This window comes from Lynx canadensis, chromosome F2 (assembly GCF_007474595.2).
Source record: "Lynx canadensis isolate LIC74 chromosome F2, mLynCan4.pri.v2, whole genome shotgun sequence".
NCBI classification, from domain to species: Eukaryota; Metazoa; Chordata; class Mammalia; order Carnivora; family Felidae; genus Lynx; species Lynx canadensis.
Genome location: NC_044320.2, coordinates 14,869,363 through 14,887,884, shown reverse-complemented (window position 1 = coordinate 14,887,884; position 18,522 = coordinate 14,869,363).

Below are 18,522 nucleotides of genomic sequence, written 5' to 3'. Positions count from 1 at the left end.
CAATTTTTGAGCTTCTATTATGTGCCAAGCACTGAGAGAGTAAGAGTGATTATGCATATGTTTTCTCATTTTGTCATTTCCCCAGTCCAAAGAAATAGGCGGCATTATCCTTAAATAACAGTTGCTCGTTTAAGTAATATTCATTGAGTTATTATTATGTACCAGGCATTGCTTTGGGAGTTAGAACATGTGAGAGAAGAGGCCTTGCTCAAGGTCACGCGGCTGGCCCATAGCCCATCAGGATAAGATCCCTCCTTTACGGAGGCTTTATTCCAGAGCTGTTTTCAGTCTGAGATGATGCACAGACAGACAGACCCTCAAATATGCACACACATGCACACACACTTACATGCCCTCTCACACACAATACACTCACATACCATGCCAATGCACATATTCTCGCACATGCACTTGTGCTCGCACACAAACACACACGCGCACAAATATACCCACCGGTGTGTGCATGCACACATCAGATATGTATATACCTGTACGTATATTCACACACACCGTTCCGTTCATTGGGAACATTTTTTCAAACTCCTGGGATCTCTGAATATTTCAGGTCAGAAATATTACAGATACAATCCCGTAAGTTTCATTCCATTAGCTTCCCTCCCTCCCCCTGCTTGTCTTTCTCCTTCCTCCCTTTGCCCCTTTCTCTATCCTTCCCTCTCTTCCTCTTTCCCCTTCTCGCTCCCTCCTCACCTCCTTCTTCTCCCTTTCTTCCCCATTCCGTGACCAGACCTCTCTTCCTGATTTCTGCTAGCACTGACGTCTTAGGGAATTATCAGGCCTGCCAGGATCAGGTTGGAATACTTAGCCAGAAAGCAGACTGTCTAAGGCTACCAAAGGCTGAATCTATTTGCCAAATTCTGCCTTGGTTGTGCTCTCCCCCATGCGGCTGCACTAATCCAAAGTCCCCTTCCCACCCCATTCTCTGCCTCTCTGCCACCAGACATGACATGCTCAAGTTCAAGTGCAAACCTTGGCCGGGAGTCCTCAGCCCCAGCGCCCACCTCCCTTGCCCTCCCTTGCAGGTGCCAAGTGCCTGTGGAGGCTCCTTCCAAGTGTTTCATCACGCCTCAGGGTGGGGATGCATCTATTTTTGTTTCAACACTTTGCTTCCACCTGGCATTTCATTTGCCAGCTAATATGTGAAGTAACTCATCCCGATGCTGGCAGCATTGGAGGGTGAGGGGCGGGGGCGGGGAGGGGAGGGGGTGCTGCACTCTCGTCTGTAAAGTGCTCGTGGGGGGCTCAGCAAGTCCTACCAGTTGTCCTTTGTGGTCACATAGGAGGTAGGCTGGGTGCTGGGTTTTAGCTCAGCTCACCAGTGTAAGCAATTCAAATTCTTCAGAATATTTCATCATCCAGGCAGCTCAAGGTGGGGGTGGTAAAATTTGACAAACTTTGGCAACTCCCAAGTCTCAGTCCCCGAAGAGTGCCAAGAGTCACCTTACCCGACTCATCTATTGTCCTGTGGTTTCGGGGACCTCTCTCCATATACATATCGAAAACACTTTACCTTTACTATTAAAGGATCTTTTTTTAAAAATTTTTTTTAATGTTTATTTATTTTTCAGAGACAGAGCATGAGTGGGGGAGGGGCAGAGAGGGAGACACACACACACACACACACACACACACACACACACACAGAATCAGCACAGAGCCCGGCTCCAGGCTCTGAGCCGTCAGCCCAGAGCCCGACGCGGGGCTCAAACCCAAGAACTGTGCAATCGTGACCTGATCTGAAGTCGAACGCTCAACCGGCGGAGCCACCCAGGAGCCCCTGAAGGATCTTAAAAGTGTGCTTACAGACTTCCAAGTACTCATTGAAACCTCTGGACCCCAGGGGCTAGCATTTACCCTCTCCGTGGCCATTTGGCCACATTACCCAACTGGGTGAACTTGCTGGAGGCAGGCTGTTGAGTGGAAACACTCATAAACCATTCTGAGCCACAGGAGACAGCACATTCTGCAGACAACCCGGGAATGGTTGTGACAACATGCACTTTGTCTGGGGCAAGCTCACTGTAACACACACGTACACACACATGCTCTCTCTCTCGAAATGCAAATAGGAGGTCCGGTGAGGACGGTGCTGTGGAAGAGAACACCCCCCAGTGAGAAAGGGAGCTGAGTACCCAAGTGCTCGTGGGTGCGGGGCCAGACTTCGGTATCATTCAATGAGAAAGACACGGAATTCTGGAGGTGGGGTTCTCTGGGGCACTTAGCTGATGGTCTTATATGGTGATTGCTTAGGATCACGTCTTGACATTGCAACCAGGTCACCAACTCTTAGTACCCAGAAATCAGAGCCTTCCTTTCCCTCTGCTGTACCGACCTAACTCAGATCCTTTTGTGCAGGGCGTGTTCAATCAGTGCAGGAAAGGAAAGGAGGCTCGGCTACATTTATATGATGCTATGTCATGTTCAAACCCCTTTACGATGAGTCATCCCCTTCTGGTGGCTGAGCTCACTTTCAGGCATGTGAACCCCTCACCTCCCTTTTCTGGTGCCCGTTTTGGTATATAGCAGTGTCAGGCCGTGGCGAGGCATCTCCTAGCAAGGAAGGCAAGATTCACACATGCAGAGTGTGACCACAAGCTGTGGTGGGTTTACCTAAGCACCGTGATGTTCAGACTACATGCCCTACAGCAGACAGAGGCATCTCCCCTCATGTTACAGATACAGAGGAGGCCTTCTCGAAGCCAGTGGGACCGAGGGGGGGGTGCCGGCAGGCAAGAAAAGGAGATGATCCAGGCAAGAGTACAGCACAAGGTAAACACGAGGTAGGGTTGTGCACGCTTTCATTTGCTCATTATTCTTCTTGTTTACTCACTCATTCACCCAAAACTACTTCATGAGCCCTGTTCCACGCCGGGCTGTTTCAGCCTCAGGGAGCAGAGCAGTGAGCACGTCCGACTTATGAACGTGTGCAGAGCCAGATCGTGAACAACTATCACAAGTGAAAAAGCATCATCTGGAAAAGACCAGCGTGTCACGGAGGGTGGGACAGGCAGGGGTGGGAGGAGGAGGGTCAGGGAAGGCTGAACCCGAAATGATAAGTGGGCAGGTCAGCCTGGGGGACAGGAAAGGGTGGGAGGAATGGCAAGAACTATTCCAAGCATGAAGCTCCAGGAGCAGAGAGAGCCAGGCGCTTGCGCGACACTTGGACAAGTCCTGTGTGGTCAGGGTGCAGAGAGGGGCAGAGGGAGGAGTGGGTGAACAAGACAGGGGTGAGGAGGTGGGGAGCAGGGGTGGGTCAGGCCGGAAAGAGGTCACGCAGAACCTTGTGGGCTATGATAGGGATTTTGGACTTCATCTAAAGCAGTCTAAGCAGGAGATGCCATTGGCTTGCGTTAGGGTGCAGAAAGCGTAACAGTGTGGCAGCTTGGCAAATCATTTAGGAAGGGAATGTCCTACCCCACCCGAAGATTTTCTGTAAGGTTGTTTCCAGCTTGGCCTTTTGTGATTGCACTCAGTGCTGTGCTTGCTCGGCCCTCCCTGGGGGCCTCTTCCTTCCTGTGCCCTCCCTCCCCCACCCATTACATCTTCTTCCTCCATTGCCCGCTTCAAGGGGTCGATGCCCCCCAGTTACCCTATGTCCCCCAGTTACCCCATCGCTTTATCCCAAGGAGCTTGTGGCTCTCCTTCCCTCGGACTAAAATCCCCCTTCCACCCTCAATCGAAGTCCTTATTGGGCATTAAACGCCAGGGTGTTTCGGAGCCTGCTTTTCCTCCTCCTAGCTGGGAAGCTTGTGTGTCCCCAACCCGGGGTCTTGAGTAGAGAACGGGTGACAGCAGTGCCTCCTGGGGCAGCTGTGAGGGTTTACAAAGCTGCCACTAGGAACGTGCCTTGCCCTGGCCTGGCTCATGTTGCTTCTGTAAATGCTACCCGTGGGTACAGTCACGGCCGCCCAAGCCCTTCCCAATGGCCCCCCACTCTACATCTGCATCATTTCTATCCCTTCTCCGAACTGCCTCACCTCCCCAGCCATAGTGGACGCCCCCCATCCCCGAACATGGATTTCTGTCTTGCTCATGCTGTTCCCTCAGCCTGCAATGCCCTTCCTTCCCTCAGCACCCTGAGGCCTAGCTCATGTCTTGTTTCCTTTGGAGAATCTTCCATGCACACTCCTGCCAGTCCAACTCTAAGGCAGATTTAACTCTTCCATCGAGTCTCCCCAGCGCTTGGGGGCCTTGCTTTGTTACAGCACACACGGATAGGTATTTCTGTGGCTATTTGGGCTCTGTCTCCCCTCACAAGTATGTTTCCTTGGGCGGGGACATGTGTCATTCACCTGCCGTGCTGAGTACTGGGCACAGAGCCCAGCGCTCACAGCTAGCTGGGTGAATGAGTGAACCAGCCTGGTGCCCTTACCCGCTCGGAGGCAAGGACTGTGTCTAACTGATCTTTGGTCCCCCAGTGCCCGGCTCCTAGTAGGGGTTTGCTAATTCTCCTTGCCCACCATGGAAGGGTAAGTCGGGCAGGTTTTGGTAGACATGTTGAAGCAGGGAAAGGCATGGAGGGCCAGGAGGAAGGGCAATCTGGACGATGGGATCAGGGACCAAGAGATGATTCCAAGCTTCTTTGACGAGAATCTGGGGCTGGGGAGCTGGAGTGTCAAGGGAGGCTCAGCCTCTTTTCCCTGGGCTGGACCCTTTCCTAGCCCTGTGGGAGGGAGGACACCCCACCCAGGCCAAAGGGGAGTATTAACGTGTCAGAATGACTCCCAGAATATTTCACGGTCTTATCTGTTAATAATAAAAATGAAATTATATTAAAAATACAGCCATGTGTGGGTTGCAGAACGAGTTAATGATTCCTCACGTAGTTAGATGCGTACCCCTTTAATTGAGGCAGGTAATGACTGTGGTAATAATACCTTGGACCTGTTTATGGGTTCTTTCTTCGGAGAAGCTCAAAGCACTTTCCCTTCCTATCTCATCCGTCTCCCCAACTTCCCAGGGAAGTGTGTCTTATTATCCCCACTGCTTAGGTGTCTGTGCAAGGTGACTCACTCCATGGCTCTGAAGCTCACCTCCTTGTCCCCTGGCCAGGGTGGGGCCCACGTGCCCCTTTCTTCCCTGACTCTGGGCCTGGAGCACCCCATTTCCCGGACAACCAAGAAGGCCTGGCTTGCTGTGCAAGACCAAGGGGTGCCGGGGCACCAAAGGAGCAGAGAGATGGGGGCAGGGGAGGAGGGAGGGCGGAGAGACAGGAGGGCCGGCAGAGAAAATGGGAGAAAAGGCAGAACGCTAGAGCGCCAGCATTGTGAGGGTAGGGACCATGTCTTGTTTACCTTCCCTGCTTCTGGATCAAGCACAGAGCTTGGCACATTCTGTGATAGATGGCAATACCTACGGTGGCATTGGAAACCCAGCTCAAATGTCACCTTTTCCAAGAAGCTTTTCTTGGTTTCCCCAGGTGTCCCCACCACACGGCCACAGGGCTCTCCTAGCCCTTGGAACCTCTGTTTATCCTTCTCAGGCAGCTTTGTATGCAAGTTAAACTGTTTAGGTATCAGCCACCCCCATTCAGGTGTGAGCTCCTAGACCAGGCTCCAGTCTGACTCATCCCCTCTCCCCAGGATCTGCCAGCACAGGGGTCTCACACAGTAGGACCGCACGTAAGGAGTGCAGGTAAGAGAGGGCTTTGAAATCAGAAAGACCCAGATTCAAACCCTCGTTCTGCCTCTTACCAACGGTGTGTCTCGGGAAGCCCCTTGGCCTCTTGTAGCGTTCCCTTCCTTACAGAAAGCGGAGCTGAGAAAGCCCACTTTGCAGGATTGTGGCGAAGTTAGCCACAGCGACCCTGCTTGGCACCTAGTAGGTGCTTATTATTCATTTCCTATGATTAATTTTAGACCTGGTGGTTCCCGGCCCTGGCTCCACATCAGAACCGCCCTTCTCAGGAACAGACGTCCTTGGAAGCCCCCTGGGAAATTCTTAGCCTGTGGGTCTGGGGTGGGGCCGAGGCATCCGCCTTCTAAAAAAGCTTCTCTGGTTCTTCTGATGTCGAGGGTCTCAGTGTTTGCCAAATGGAACATAAGATTGAATGTAAAATCGTACAAAAGTCATCGATTCCTCTGGTGTCTAGGGTCCAGTGCAGGAACAGTGAAATCTTGTGGGCGGAATTGGACCCCAGGTGGGATGCCTGTGGAGGCAGATAGAATGGAAAAGGGAGGTTCACCCTGGCTTCACTTCACAGTGGCTCTGTGAGCCCAGCCAGCTGTCCACCTTCTCCGAACTATATCTTGCTGCTTTCTTTGGGATGGAATAATCATAAGGGCTGATTTCTCCATGTTTTCACATTTGAGGTCCAGATCTGGTGGGCAAAACATCCCCGCAGACTCCACGGCCATCAGCCAACGGGGTCTTGAGGTGTTGTGTGGTCTTTGCTAAAATTTGCCAAGTTTATGAACCAGAGTTCATAAGCATGTGTGGCTCTAGCTGGCATCTGACGGACCCCTTTGTGCAGACCGGGGCGCCAGCCGAGCCTTCTTTCTGGACAGGATCCTGGACCTCTCCAGCCCTGTAGAGGACAAGCGTCAGCACCGCAGAAAGAGCCCAGGCTCTCGGTCCTTGAGACATGACCCGACAATGAGAAATTCTTTTTCAAAGGCTTATTTATGATCCTGGAAAAGAATTTGATGTCGTGGAAAAAGACATTTGTCCCAGGGATGAAAGATAGAGTTGCCAACAATGGGAGTCCGGAAAGACCCACACCCATAGTTCAAGACGGGAGTTACAGGGTGCTGGAGATGCGGAGTCTGGGGTGCGGGGCTCGTGGGAGGCTTCAGGGTCACATTTCATGAAGTAGCCCCATAAAATGGGCAATGGGGCTTGAACATGATGCCGGGCATTTTCTCACATGCTGTTTTCTTCAGTTTTCCCACAGCCCTGAGAGACATTACCGCATCAGCATTCATCGCTCATGATAATCCGCTCTGTGTTACAGATGAGAACACAGAGGCTCAGAGGGGGAGGGTCCCCAAAGTCTCCAGCAACCTGCTGGAGTCAGAATTTGAATCCATATCTGTCCAACTCCGATCTGTTTGTTCATGTTCCCCCACTACACTTTACTACTAGGATGGCCGCCCCAAAGCATTTGGGTGTATTTAAATACCGTCTGGGGGGCGCCTGGGTGGCTCGGTCGGTTAAGCGTCCAACTTCGGCTCAGGTCATGATCTCACGGTCCGTGAGTTTGAGCCCCGCATCGGGCTCTGTGCTGACAGCTCAGAGCCTGGAGCCTGTTTCTAATTCTGTGTCTCCCTCTCTCTCTGCTCCTCCCCTGTTCATGCTCTGTCTCTCTCTGTCTCAAAAATAAATAAACGTCAAAAAATTTAAAAAAAAAAATAAAAAAAAAATAAAAAATAAAAAAAAATACTGTCTGGAACGGCTCCCCAAATGTTTCCCCCAGGTGAGGCAGACACCCTCCCTTCCCTGGGAACAGGCCACTCTCAGTGTTGGGAAGGTGGGGAGGTGTCTGGTCAAAGCCACCAAGGTGCTGACTTCCTGTCATTACAGGTTGGGGATGGGGCTGGTCCTCAGGATCCTGAGTGGGGAGCCTGAAGCCGTCTCTGCAGGCAGGGTCTGGGGGACGGCCCTGAGCTGTGACTGTCAGTCCTACCGAGCAGGAGAGTGGACAGGTTTGAGGTCTGGCAGAGATTTCCAGATTGAGTATCACCCAGGAAACTCAAAGGGCAGGATTGCACAAGGGTGACCTTGATTTGGGCCCAGAAAACAAGAAAGTCTGCTTCTTTTCTGTGAAAGGTGAATGAATCACTTTCCAAGAAGCCAACCCATCTGTTGTCCACCGCACCCCACACGTGAGCTCAGAGCAGCAGCCCTGCCGGGGCAGAGCGGAGCAGGGAAGGTGAGATGTCAGCGGCATCATGCCCGTCTCTCTTCTTCCCTTTCTCTGCTGACAGCGAGGAGGTCAGGGGATTCGACCGGGAACGGCCCCCTTACGGTGGCTGAAATTCCTACCCCTGGCATTTCCCTGTGTCACGGCTGGGTACTGAGGCTGGCAGAGGGGCAGCTGTCCCAGAGGCGCAGAGGTAGAGGATGTAAAAGCCACCGAGGCTGTGGCACAAGTGAGGGGCAGAGAAGAGCCTTCTCTGGCTTCTCTGCCTATTATCAGGCTGCAAAGTCTGAAACCTCGCTTGGAATCCTAGCTCTTCCTTTATATTCCTTCCTCTCCCCCCAACTCCCAGCCCTCAGATCCCATAAACACATAGCAACCTCAGACGAGTCATTCTAACTTTTCTAGGTCTTAGATTTCTCATCTGTGTAATGGGGATAACATTACCTGCCTCCTAGAGTCGAGAAAATTCAAGCAGATTAAGCAGGAGAGGTGGCCCTGACCTGCCGGGCAACCCTTACTCTCTCCAAGGCTCAGTCTGCTCACCCATAAAATATGCCCTTGCCAGGAGTAGTTGTTAAGGCTCAAAAAAATAGGACAATACTCCTGGCATATACGAGGTGCCAAGGAAGTGTTAATTGCCATGCTCATTCTTTCATAATTTTGCCATAAGAGAGATTTGGATCTGAAGATGTAAAATGACTCCAGGGATTGGTCTTTTCTGGATCCCTAGTTCATAAGGTGGGTTAGAAACAGCGCATATCTCATAGAGCTATTGTAGGGCTGAGGTGATAAAAGTACCATTGTAGAACAGCGCCTCCCACACAGGAAGTGGCTCATAAAGGTCAGTTTTGTGGTCGGCTCTAGATAATTCTTTCTGCTAGTGATGGAGTCCTGGCTGGCGTGTTGGCCTCAGTGGTCAGACAGCGCTGAGCTGACTCACCTTGAAGTGACAGGTCTGGGCAGTGACAGCCTAGACTGGTTAGGTGGGAGCAGCCGGGCTCCTTGCTGAGACCCCAGGAGCAGCTTGGGTATTATTTTGCAACAGAGATTACCTTTGACTTCGACCAGTCCTAGAGATGGTGGGAAAGAGGGTTGTCCATGACCATTGGATGCTCCTACATTTTCTCATGGCTAAGGAAGCAGATGGGGGCAGTGGTAGGGCGGGCTGTGGTCTTTTCCTGGATGCTGACCTACTAGGAGGCCACTATGGCCACAACTTCCATGGTGTTGGGCAGTGAGCACTGGACAGACAGGGCCCTAAAACCTGTTCCTGGCCAAGTCAGACAAGATGTGCTTCCTTCTCAGGAGCTTGGAGGAGGTAGCTGGATGGTGTTTTAGGCTTTGAGGCCATGTTTCTAGACTCTAAGTCCAGTGCTCTTTCCATGACATTGTGTACGTCCTGAGTCACGGAACCCTACCCTGGGAGCTCAGCCATTGATTTGTGGCAAATGGCGTACTGGGTGCTCAAGGAGCACAGAGGAAGAACAGAGGTTCAGAGAAAGTTTTTGGAGGAGGTGACTTTTGAGCCAGGCTTTTTAGAGGGAGATGAGGGAGAAAGCAGTTGTCCCCACTTCCTCATCTCCCACTCATTTCTCCAGCTCCACTCACTGCAGTCTCACTTCTCCCACAACATGGAACTGCTCTCGCCAAGGTCATCAGTGACCTTCTTGCGGCAAATCCAATCGATGTCTCATAGCCCTTCTCTTAACAAATGTGAGGGTCATTTTTGACACTGAGCTCACTTCTCCTTTGACTTGCAGTTCTCCTCCTGCCTCCCCCGCTGTCACTTCCTAGTTTGCCTTGTGAATTCATCTTTGCTTGTAACCTACCTATCTGCTATCCACCCCATCCATCCATCCATCCATCCATCCATCCATCCATTTATTCTATCTATCTATCTATCTATCTATCTATCTATCTATCATCTATCTAGTTAAGGAGAGTATAATGAAGGCACTATTTACAAAAGTATGGAAGGATTAGGAGAATGCAACAGAAATGGTGAACACTCTAGTGTGAATAATATCAGGGAGCCATTAGCTGCTCCAGGTTTAAAGGGGAAGCCAAGTGGTTATCAGAACCCAAAGACTATAGCTTTAAGAGGGGCCTGCGACAGAGGGGCCCAGCCAGCCAGGGGTATAAATAGCCTGGACTCTCTTCCTGCCCTCTGATGCAGTTCACAAAGGCCAGCCTCCCGTGCTCCTTACACTCTGACATTGGCCTGCTATGCTGTCTGAGCCCCTTTCCCTTTTCTCCATGTATTACCCCAAGGGCTCCTCTGTTCTAATGGCTGATGGCCTGAAATTGCTATCTTGTGCCAAGACTTCTGTCCTGACCACCTGGCCACCCAACTGTCTACTTACTGGACATCTCTAAACGTCCTTCCGGCATCACGGACTCAGCATGTCCACAGGGGACCTCATGGCCCTTTCCCAAACTGTTTATCTTCCCACATTTCCTTCCTGCATAGATGGCGTCTTCACTCATCTTGTCATCCAAGTCAGGGCCTGGGATTCATTCCTGACTTCTGCCCTTGCTTTCCCTTCTACACCCCTCACCACGTCCTGCCAATTCCACACCCAGACATTTGACACACACAGGTCCTCTCCACCCCCCACTTCCGCCCCGGCCACTGACTCCCTTTGCTTGGACCCCTCTCATCGCTCCCTGGATTATGACAGCTGCTTCCAAATTAACCTCCTGGTTCCTTTCTCACAGCCTCGTGGCAGGGGCTACTAGCTGCCTCTTAAGGTCCATTCTTTCTCCTGTCTTAGCTGAAGAATGCCAACTTTCAGTTAGGTACGTGGCCAATGATCTGCTGGCCAGGTAGAGCTTCAAAGACAACATGTGGCAGGCTTCTACAGCTAGGAATGACTCTGTGCCTAAGTTCTGGCCTTGAAGATGTAAATGAAGTATTGTGTGGCGGCGCTAGAAGGTTTCCCTAAAATGGAGAGGGTGCATTGCTCTTTTCTGGCTCTATTCTGCCTCCTGGGACATGGTTCTGGTGGCTGGAGCTCTAACAGTTACCTTGGGCCATTTGGACAATGGCCTTCCAGAACCGGAAGAATACCCTGCATGAAGTGTACCAGCCACAAGCCTCTATTTCTGGACTTCTTCAATGCAAGGGTGAATTAAATGTCTAACTTGATCAAGCTACTATTATTTTTTGTTTTCCTGTTATTTTCAACAGAGCGTAATTCTCACTGCTGCATCTTATACCCGGGGGCAGAGCTGCAGATGTTCTGCGTCCCAGAAACGCCTCCCTTGGGCCACCTGATTCCAGCGCGACAGTGAGGACGGTTTGTGCACGCTGGGACTCTCCTATTTCAAACGTGCAGGGCTTGTTCAAAACCACAGTCAGTGGAAGGTCAGTCAGACTCTGTGCCTAGAAGAGCAATGGGTGGAAAGAGAATTAATGCCTCCCGAGGCAATCTGCGAGCAGTGGGGACTGCAAGTTGGTGACAACGTGAAGGTCATTAATGGTTTCTCAGAGGCTCCCCAGCAGGACTGAGTTCTGCTGTTCACAGAGGTAACTAGTTCAATAACACATCTCTTATAAGGGGGGGGGGTGTCTTACCCCCCAACCCCAACTCACTCTCCTCACACTGTCACTGCTGCTTCCTGGGATCACCTCACAAACAAACCACCCGCACCCACTTTCTGGTCTCAGGCTCTAATGCTGGGGAGCTGACAGGGTTTGCTCTAAAATGTGGCTCTGTTTACGCCCTTCCCCTCCCCAAAGTCCATTTCTGGAGCCCATTAATTCCTGGATGATGGTACATTTCCTGGGCCTGTCCCCCAAGACCCTGCTGGCTCTGGTCACTTCTCCCCCAAAGCCCTGGCCCTTGCCTCTTGGCCCCGATGTGCCCTTTGCTCCGGCCGTGCCAGGCTACAGTTCACGCTCTGGTGCCTTCTCACTGACTGGAACATTCCTTACCTTACCCCATTGCAAAAGCTCAGGTGTCCTTCACCACACAGCTCACGTGTCCTGTCTTCTGGAAAGTCCTCCCTGACCTCCCGCATGCAGCTGGAGCTGCTCCCCACTTCCGGTCTCATTTTTCCTTTCCGCCATACTCGAATTGGCTAATTAGCTGCCCTCTCTCCCTCTTGACTCTGTGCTCCTTTCTAGAGCAGACACTACATGCACCCTATGCAGTTTTGTGTCCCGGGCCTAGTGCTCAGCTGGGACAGAGTTGAAATGTGGCACGGTGAGCGGGGACAGGACCAGGAGACGCAAGGCCCGGCGAGGGGCACATGCGTGGTACCTTCCTGGGCTAAGGGCTCCACATCCCGAAGGCCCGTCACCCCAGCACCCCCACTTCTCTAAAATTTGGTCTCTTGTCCGTTCAGCCTCAGGTCCCGCAACCTCACCTTCTGTTCAGAGCTTTAGCCACACCCAGTGTTTGCTGAACACCACAGACTCTTAAGCTACCCCGACTCTGCTCACAACCTTCCGTTTACTTGGATTACTCTAGCCGCCCCCCCCACCACACACACCCCCAGGAATTTCTCCCTGCCCTTCAGGGCCCTTATCAAGTACACCTGCATCCATAAGCCCTCACCTGCCAGGAACTGTGCCTTGTACGTTGTAGGTGCTTAAGAAGCTGGTTGTGGTTGTATTGGGTGTGTTGAGTGGAGTGGGGGGCATGGATATATGTATTTCATAAATACTTACATTGGGCTGAATATATCCTAGGCACTACTCCGTGTGCTGTGCACTGGTGAACTAAGTCTTTTAAATGCTTATTTTTGAGAGAGAGAGAAAGAGTCATCAGAGAGAGAGAGGGGGCGATAGAGGATCCAGAGCGCCCTCTGCGATAGATAACACAGAGAGCCCAACGCGGGGCTCGAACTCACAGACCACGAGATCGTGACCTGAGCCGAAGTTGGATGCTTAACTGACTGAGCCACCCAGGGGCCCTGAACTAGTTTGATATACGTAGTTCTATAAGGAAGGTCTGACTGTTATGCCCCACAGAGAGGCTGCTTAACTTTTCTAAGAATGCATAGCTAGAAAGTGCTACAGAAAGGATTTGAACCCAAGCAATTTGAGAAGGACGAATGTTCTTTTGCAGGCACGGGGGGCCATGAAAGGGCTTTGAGTTCTGTCAGTGTAGAAGCACTGAGGGTAGCTCTGGACAGGACCAGGCTACACAGACGTGAGCTGTGATTTTACTGGGCTGTGCAGGCTTGAAGTGACCGTAGGACAGGGGGATTCAGGGGCTGTTCCTCAGGTCCCCAGGACAGTGGAGGTGGCTCTCAGGTCCTGGGGAGCCTTAGCTCAGTCGAGACAGAGCATGTGGGGTGGCAAGAGGACCTTTTAAATGGACACTCTAAACTGGAAGGAGAAAATCAAATACTTGCTATTTCAATCAGACTCCCTTTCTGGGAGCTCTGAGGCCAAGCCTGGGTGATCAGGGCAGCTGTGGACCCCTTGCAGGTGGCTGGGAACAACTTACGAGGCCTGGGCTTCAGGTGAGGTGTGGACATTGGCCCGATCTTCACCGAGCAGGGTGCTGGAGGAGTGTGACTGGCAGGAAGTCTCTCTTGACTCCATGAGCCTACTTTCTGCTCTGCCTTGGTAGGTGAGAGGGGTTCTCAAAATAGCAAAAATGGTGTTTATGAATGGATGTGGGGATCACAGGAAGACCCCTGTGTCAGCGGTCAGAAGCTTCGATGTAATATACTGGGTGATTTTGGTGGCAAGCTATTTTCCCCTCTATGGGACTCAGTTTCCCCATTTGTGAAATGCAAAGGGTTGGGCTGGAAGCCCATGAAGGGCTCTCCTAGACTGATGTTTAATGATCCTTCCTCGGGAAGCAGGAGGAAGGAGGGAAAATGGGGTCTGTTATGGCCTGAATTGTGTCTCCCCAACCTTCATCCAGATGTTGAAGTCTTAACTTTAGAATGGGACTGTATTTGGAGACAGATCCTTTGAAGAGGTCATTAAGGTGAAATGAGGTATTTGGATGGGTTCTAATCCAACCCGACTAGCGTCCTTATATGAAGAAGAGTCTAGGACACAGACATACACAGAAGGAAAGCCATGTGGAGACACCAGGAGAAGATGCCCATCTAAAGCCAAGGACGGAGGCCTCAGAGGAAATCCACCTGCCAAGACCTTGGCCTTGGACTCCTAGCCTCTTGAACTGTGAGAAAATACATTTCTGTTGTTTAAGCCACCTGGTCTGTAGTCCCTTGTTGTGACAGTCCTAGTAAACTGAGACAGGGTAACACCACCGGCAGATGCAATGGCAGTGTCCTCCAGCTGTGGTGTCTGGGGCCAGGCTAAACCCGATAGGAAAGCAGTGCAGGCAGGACAAGGGGAGGGGTTCAGAGCAGGTCATCCTGGGCAGTGTGTACAGAGCCTGCAATGTTGTCAGGTCTAGATGAGTAAGCCCTAGCCCTGCCCTCAAGGAGCTTCTAGTCTTCTGGAGGAGACAAATATACAGTGACGCTTGTCCAGTGGGAGCCCTACAGTGATGAAATATATATACCATGCAGATGCAGGAAGCCCAGGATGACCTCACAGAGAAGACGCTTTGAAGGGTCAGTCGTCGTACTCGCCAATTAGGGACCAGAGGGAAGAGCACCTTAGGCAGAAAGGTCGGAACGTACAACGGCACAGAGACCCACGTGATTCCGCGAAGGGAGGGAGGGAGGCAGGATGCCGGCCAGCAGGACGGGACTGGATCAGACAGACCCAGCCGCGGAGGATGGACTTCCTCCGGATTGGACTGGGGAGCCTGTGAAGGTTTAGGAGGGGGCTGATGATGCAATTCAGCATCAGAGGGAACATCGCTTACAAGCATGGGGGTCTGCCGCTAGACCCCCTGGGTCTCAGCAGTGCCGCTTACTAGCTGGTTGACCTTGAGCGGGTTACTTATTCTCTGGGAACCTCTGTTCTCACCTGTGAAATGATGGTAACAGCATGTGCCTTCTAGGTTCGCCACAGAGATTAAGTGAACACCTACTAACATGCTTTCCACAGTGCCTGGCAGGTTGATGGCTCTTAATTCACCCTGGTTGTTGGCTCAGCCTTGGTTTTGACACCTGCTCTCCTGGGGCTGAGACCATTATTTCATCAACCCTTTCCATTTGGTGAAGTGAGGAGTGAGGTCAGCGTAGGAAATCAATCATCACAAACTGGAACCAGGAACTGAGAGGTGCAGAGGCCGCTGGAAATGCAAGAACTTGCCAGGACGCATTTCTGTAGGGTTCTAGGAGTCCTGGCCCTCAGCGGGGCACCCTCCGACACCTCGTAGGTTTGTGACGCACGTGGAGGAAGGAACTGAAAAGGGGACCTGAAAGATGTGTTTTCTCAGAAACAGGCAAAGGGGGCAGCAGAATTGGGGGTGGGGGTAGAATCACAGCCCCTCAGGACTGAGAGGCCCTCAGAGGTTATCTGGCCTACAGATACCAAGATGGCAGCCGCTGCATTAGCCTTGGCTTGAAGACCTGCTTTAGTTAACTTTATAGTGTTTGATAGGATTAAAAGGGGCAAAGAGTTACTATTTTTTATAATTCAATATTTTTCACAAAAAATCCAGATGTCCGCCTTCTGATGAAAATCAGAATATCTGGAAAAAAAAAACAAAAAAAAAAACAAAAAAACAAAAAAACAAAAAGAAAAAAGAAAATCAGAATATCTGGGAACGGTAGGCCAGCATTTCCATTTGGCAAGTGGCAGCAGCAACTGCATGGTCAATGCTCCTACATCAGGTTCCCTTAGTTCATTTTTGTTTTGTCCCTGCCCTGTTCTAGTAGGCATTTGCTCGTAAGATCGCCAGGTGTAGGCCAGTATTCTTATTCTACAGATGAGGAAACTGAGACCCAGGGTGAGGATTTACCCCATCCAATTTTACACAAGTGAGTGATTGAGCTCAGAAGGAACTCTGGGTCTCCACACACTCAGCCAGTTTCCACACTCTGGGTTTTTTCCCCCTTTGCCTCAGTGTCCTGGTGGGAAGGACCGGGGAGCAAGGGGACGTGGTCTGCTTTTACCTTTAATTGATGGTAATTTAAAATTTTGTTTAATGTTTAGTTAGTTTTGAGTGAGAGAGAGAGAGAGAGAGAGAGAGAGAGAAAGAGAGGGGCAGAGAGAGAGGGAGACACAGAATCCGAAGCAGGCTCCAGGCTTCGAGCCGTCAGCACAGAGCCCAACGCGGGGCTCGAACCCATGAACCGTGAGATCATGACCTGAGCCAAAGTCGGACACTTAACTGACTGAGCCACCCAGGCGCCTTTGATCAGTGGTAGTTTTAATAATAACAGTAGTTATCTGTTAAAAGCCTACAAATTATCAGGGATTTCATCCACATTTAATCCTCATAACAAACCTGGAAAATAAATGTTATTATCCCAGTTTTTCAAATGAGGAGTCTGAGGCTCAGAGAGCTAAAAAAAAGGTTTGCCTAAGGCCACCAGGCCACTGCATGGTGGAGCTGGGACTTGAACGGGGTCTCGCTGAAGCTAAAGCTCCATGCCTTTGTTGCAGGCCTATTATTAATTGAGCACTGGGTTAGGTCCTGGAAGCTGCAAATCTTGGAAAGTTCTGGAGGCGCAGTCTGAATAATTTACCAATGGGCAATTTGGACAGCTGAAGGCATGTCACAGGAGGTTTTGATTTGCTGAAGTCCCATGAGCTTCACGAGAGAGGGGTGACCTTATCTCTCCCTGGGTCTGTCCACCTCTTTCTTCTCAGGCAGTCCTCATCCTGGGAGGCGGCACCGGGAAAGGAGTGGGGAGACCTGGCCGAGGCTTCTGTTTGCGAATACAGAAGGCTTGCTCATCTTCAAGAGCTCCCCACTCCCCAACATCCCCATGCTGGGTTAATGGTCCCAGCTGAAGACTGCCTAGCACTGTGACCTGACCTTGAACATGGCAGTTGTCTCTTGGTGTGGACGTTTCCTGTAGTTTGTCTGTCTTCCCTCTTTAGATTGTCTGCTCCCTCTGGCCAAGGGTCGAATCTCATTTATGTCTATATCCCCACCACATCGCCCAGGACATGACTCACAATGGGCACAACTATGTGTCTCTGGAATGAATGAATGAATGAATCAATGAATGAAGGTACAATGAAGGAACTATTTTTTCTTCTTTTTTTTAAAGCTTATTTATTTATTTTGAGAGAAAGTGAGAGAGCACAAAAGTCTGCAAGCGGAGGAGGGGCAGAGAGAGGGAGGCAGAGAATCCCAAGCAGGCTCCTTGCCGTCAGCAGGGAGTCCTATGGGAAGCACCATCCCACAAACTGGGAGATCATGACCTGAACCAAAATCAAGAGTCGGACGCTTAACTGACTAAGCCACCCAGGCGCCCTGAAGGACTATCTCTTCTTTTTAGGCTTAGTCTCTGGGATCTGAATCTTGGCTCCACACTTACTGAGTAACATGGACAAATTCTCTAACCTCTCTGGGCCTCAGTTTCTATAACTGTAAAATGGAGGTGATAATCATGCTTATCTCATTGTTCGTTGTTAGAATTGATTTCTTACCCATAAAGGACTTAGCACAATATCTTGTACCATGCTGTCTAATACAGCAGCCACTAGTCACATGTGGCTATTTAAATGAACTAAAATTAAAAAAAAAAGATCTAAAATAAAAAATTCACGTTTAAAGCAAAAATCAATTGCACTAGCCACATTTCAAGTGCGCACCAGCCACATGCGGCTAGTGGCTGGTATATTGGGCAACACAGATAGAGAATGTTTCCATCACAGAAAATTCTATTGAACAGAGCTGGTCTAGAACATAGCAAGTTACTATTATTCTTACCGTTATTGTTACTCTCTCTCAGCTCAAGGTGGAGTGGAGTGCCGGGCTCTCTTTTGCACTAATGGTGGAGAGTTGCCCTCATGGCAGAGAAGGCTGAGACCGGACCCTGTGTGCGTCCTCTTCCTGGAATGCTTTCCCCTGACCATCACCTGGGCACATTCTACTTGTGCCAGTGCCTGAGTGTCAGGCTTTAAAAAAGTCTTCAAAAGCTTGAGCCCAACATAAGAGCTCTCCCCTCCTCTATGAGGCTGGGCTCTCTTCAAGGGCAGGAATGGGATTTATTCATCCCTGTGTCTCCAGTGCCCAGCATTTGGCAAGCACTCAAAATAAGCTCGTCGAGGAAATAGAGGGGCTGTGCCTACAGGTTTCCAAGCATCTAAGGTGACATGTTTGCTTGGCTTTGTGGCTGCATCAGAGGCTTTGTGCCTGGGAGTGTGGAAGAGAGGGGGTGCTAGGAAGCAGACTGGGTCCGTGGACAGGAAGCAGGAGCATGGAAATACTGGCAGGAGAGTGAGTGGCCTTTGAGACTGGTGGAGGCCACCAGGGACATTACTAGAAGCACAAGGTGAGTGGGTGGGTGAACAGACATCCCCGAATCAAGGGGAGAACTGTCTTGTGCACAGGAGACATGCCAAGGCCTCCCTGAATCTGAGAGGAGGGCCCAAGGTTTCAGGACACCCTGGTGGGGGTGGGGCAAGCCACTAGCATCACTTAGTTTCTGTAACACGTCCCTATTTGTCTTCATTTTTGTCCTGTCCTCATGGGGCTTGGGGAAATGAAAGTTTACCCATATCTTTTAGTCTGTAATCATAGAGACTCTTTAGTTTGGCTTCTCTCATAACTGCAGATTCTTTCTTTTATGGGCGT